Below are 4746 nucleotides of genomic sequence, written 5' to 3'. Positions count from 1 at the left end.
GGTCCGAAACCCTTCCAGTGGACCAGATACTGTAAGGAGTCCTGTACCCAGCGGGAATTCAAAATTTTCTCCACCTCATATTCCAATTCCCCCTGGACGATGAGTGGAGCCGGAGGAGGTGAAGGCAACACCGATGGCACATATCTTTTAAGAAGAGACTTATGAAACACAGGATGGATACGAAGAGCATTGGGTAGTTTCAACCTAAAGGTTACCGGATTAATGATTTCCACAATGGTATAAGGTCCAATATATTTGGGTGCCAGTTTCCCTGACTGCACCCTAAGTTTCAGATTTTTAGCTGAAAGCCAGACCTTCTCACCTAGTACATATTGCTGACCAGATATACGTCTTTTATTAGCATGTCTTTGATAAGCCTCTTGGGCTTTTACCAAGTTCTGATGAGCTTGGGCCCAAAGTGTGCACAGTTTAGAGAAAATGACCTCGGCTGAGGGATTAATAGATTCTGCAGAATGAACAGACGAGTACCTAGGGTTAAAACCATAATTACAGAAGAAAGGTGACATCTTAATAGAACGTTGTTCATGATTGTTTATAGCAAACTCTGCTAGAGAAATGAAGTCTTTCCACTTATTCTGAGTATCAGCCACGAAACATCTTAGAAATTGCTCTAACGATTGATTGGTCCTCTCTGTCTGTCCATTGGTCTGAGGATGGAATGCAGACGAGAAGGACAGAGAGATACCTAATTTGCCACAGAACTCCCTCCAAAACCTAGCCACAAACTGGACACCCCTGTCGGAAACAACATTCTCAGGCACCCCATGAAGACGTAGAATATGATTAATAAAAAGTGTGGCGAGTGTGCGAGCGTTAGGCAGTTTGCGTAGTGGGATGAGATGACACATCTTAGAAAATCTATCCACCACTACCCAAATGACTGTCTTACCCTTAGATAGTGGCAAGTCGGTAATAAAATCCATAGAAAGATGCGTCCAAGGTCTCGTAGGAACCGGTAGAGGATGTAACAGACCCTCGGGTGGTCTACGAGGGACCTTGGACCTAGCACAAACCTCACAAGCTTCGACAAAAGCCTTGACATCTCGAGCCCAAGATGGCCACCAGTAATGGCGTGAGAGCAGATACTTAGTACCTGCCACACCTGGATGACCAGACAAAACTGAACTATGAATCTCTTCAAGAACTCGGAGTCGAAGGTTAGGCGGTACATACAACAAAGAGTCTGGAGTGTTATGAGGTGCTTGACCCTGAGATTCTGCAATCAGGGTCACCAAGTCAGGTTGCAAAATAGACACTACTATCCCGGGTCTTAAAACAGTATCAGATTGAGTCCTGGGGGAACTTTCTATATCAAAGCTACGAGACAAGGCGTCAGCCTTGATATTACGGGGACCAGGTCGGTAAGTGACTTCAAAATCGAATCTGGTAAAAAACAAAGCCCATCGGGCTTGACGTGGCGAGAGACGTTTAGCATTGTCTAGGTAAACCAGATTCTTATGATCAGTGAGTACCAGCACCTTATGTTTGGCACCTTCAAGGAAATGCCTCCATTCATCAAATGCCAACTCGATGGCCAATAGTTCTCTATTACCGATATCATAGTTACATTCAGTTTGAGAGAACTTCTTTGAGAAGAACGCAATAGGTCGCAGGTTAGTAAGAGTGTCCGATCCTTGGGACAACACCGCTCCTACCCCTACCTCTGATGCGTCCACCTCCACAATAAATGGACGTTCAAAATTAGGTTGAGTCAATACTGGGGCCTCTGAAAAACACTTACGGAGCTTGTCAAAAGCTCGGATAGCCTCATGAGACCAGTTGACAAGATCTGCCCCCTTCCTGGTGAGATCAGTAAGTGGTTTGGCTATAACAGAAAACCCCTTAATAAATTTCCTATAATAATTAGAGAACCCCAGAAATCTTTGTAAGGCCTTCAAATTATTGGGAAGTTCCCACTTTTCGATGGCCACCACCTTAAGGGGATCCATACGGAAGGAATTAGGGGTGATGTAGTAACCTAAAAAAGAGACCTCCTGGATACCAAACTGACATTTAGACAACTTAGCAAACAGACTGTTTTGTCTAAGCAGTTCCATCACTATACGAACATGTTTTATGTGTGAAGCCCAGTTGGGAGAAAAAATCAAAATGTCATCTAAGTAGACCACAAGAAAACGACCTAGATGCTGACGAAATATATCATTCACAAAATGTTGAAAGACCGCCGGGGCATTACATAGACCGAAAGGCATCACTAGATATTCAAAATGACCCTCTGGTGTATTGAAAGCGGTCTTCCATTCATCACCCTCTCTGATTCTAATCAAATTGTAAGCCCCTCGCAAGTCTATCTTGGAAAACCATTTGGCCCCCACAATTTGGTTAAATAAGTCAGGAATCAGGGGTAGCGGGTGTTGATTCTTAACAGTGATTCTGTTAAGTTGTCGATAATCTATACAGGGTCGTAATCCCCCATCCTTCTTACCCACAAAAAAGAACCCTGCTCCCAATGGGGATGAAGATGGGCGAATGTGACCCTTCTGGAGACTTTCCTTAATATACTCCCGCATAGCCTCCCTTTCCGGACAAGACAAGTTAAAGATACGACCTCGAGGAAACTTGGCGCCGGGAATTAATTCAATGGCACAGTCGTATGATCTGTGTGGCGGCAATCCGTCCACAGTTTTTTCATCAAATACATCCGCATAATCGGACAAAAAACTCGGAATATTCTCTTCCATGGAAGAGCACTCAGCAAAAGAAACCACCTCACAATGGGAGTCACATTCAGTACCCCATTTCACCAGTTCCCGGTTTGCCCAATTAAAAACAGGATTGTGTTTCTCCAACCAAGGCAAACCTAAGATCACATCAGACGACAGGTTATGCAGACACAAAAACTTCATACGTTCCACATGAACTGCCCCCACCTTAACCTCAAGGCAGGGAGTGATGTAACGTATATCCCCCTGAGCGAAGGGGGCTGAGTCTGCTCCTGTGACATTAACAGGAGATTGGAGCAGAAGGGGACACACCTCTAGACCGGAAAAGAACATAGGGTTAACAAAATTAGCAGAAGACCCCGAGTCAATCTGAGCATAACCAGAGATGTTTCTCCCTCCCAAAGACAATGAAATAGGCAATAATAACTTATTCTTATTGGTGAAGGTTACCTGTTCGCCTGAGTGACCCTGTCTCTCAAGCGTCTGTCAACTCGGACAGCTAATGTCATGCTATCCTCAAGTGAACTAGGAGTGGGATAAGCTACCAACAGATCCTTCAACCGATCATTCAGTCCGACACGAAACTGAAATCGGAGTGCTGAGTCATTCCAAGTGGAGGGACCACTCCACTGCCTAAACTCCGAGCAATATTCCTCCACAGGACGCCTACCCTGCCTCAGACCTGTCAAGTGACGTTCAGCATTAGCTGCACTATCTGGGTCTTCATACAGTAGCCCTAGGGCCTGAAAAAACCCATCCACCGTCTGCAACTCAGGAGAACTAGGAGGTAACGAGAAAGCCCATTCCTGTGGTGACCCCTGGAGTAGAGACATAACTATGCCCACCTTCTGGACCTCATCCCCAGAAGAGCGGGGGCGCAATCTAAAAAACAATTTACACCCCTCCCGAAAGGCACAGAATCTCTTTCTATCCCCACTGAACTTATCTGGGAGTTGTACAGGTGGCTCAGGTGGTGCTGGGGAAGCCAGGGTAAACTGACGTGGGGCCGTCTCCTGCTCATGAAGCCGAACAGCTAGTTCCTGCACCATGGTGTTGATTTGCTGCATCTGTTCCACAATATTTGTCAACGTAGTTCTGCTGTCCATGACAGCGACAGTATATTTTCGGGCTGGCTATTCTGTCCGCGGGGGGGGGGAAGGAAAGACAACCAGACAGTGAGCCCTGAGGCTGAACCCCCTCCCACTGTCCCTACCTGCTTGCCTCAAGACAGTTCTAGCAACTGCGGACAACCTCGGTGGCGGTCCCTATACTATGTAAGTGACACACGTAACTGGACAAGACAGACAACACAATAAGGGGTAGTCGACAAGCCAGAATCAAAAAACCAGATGAATCGCAGTACAAATTCAGTAGGCAAAAAACGGTAGTCAAAGTCAGGCAAAGGTTCGGCAACGATAACAGAAGGTACAAAGAGGTCACAGGGAAATATGGGGAGCTGGGATATCCAGGTAAGAACTAGACAATAGCCAGCACGCAATAGAGCCACTGGCAGCCTTATAAGTAAAGCTGGAGAGACAGACAAGAAGCTGATAGGACTAGTGCTGATTGGAGCTGAAATCAGCTGCATCAGTCCAGCAAAGACCAGGTAACTCATTAACTGCTGGACCATAGTCATCGGGTGTGTCCAGACTCCAGAGGCCCAATTCACACTGAACGGTTCTGACACACTGGCCTAGACATTTTATCAAGGTTTGTGTATTGAGCAAGGACTGTTTGTAGCATTGTCATTTTATGTAGGTGAGTAAAATGATTGATTTGTTCCTCGCATCTGACTAATTTTCTTTGGCCTTGCATTCTGGAGACTACTGCTGCGACATTTTGCAGTGGCTTGAGACGTTTATGCGACAATTGAAGAAAAGTTGCAAAAAAAAAACCATTTGATAAATATGGCTGGAAAAAGAAAACATAAACAGGCGCAAATAATCACCAGACAAAAGAAAACTATGATAAATGTCCCCCTAGGTCTTATTTTCAGGGGATGTCTTATTTTCCCATGAACAAGAATTCAATTTTTGTTGAA

Source organism: Engystomops pustulosus, chromosome 8 (genome assembly GCF_040894005.1).
Source record: "Engystomops pustulosus chromosome 8, aEngPut4.maternal, whole genome shotgun sequence".
Classification (NCBI taxonomy): domain Eukaryota; kingdom Metazoa; phylum Chordata; class Amphibia; order Anura; family Leptodactylidae; genus Engystomops; species Engystomops pustulosus.
The sequence above is the reverse complement of the archived record's forward strand: the minus strand, read 5'-3'. Positions refer to the sequence as shown.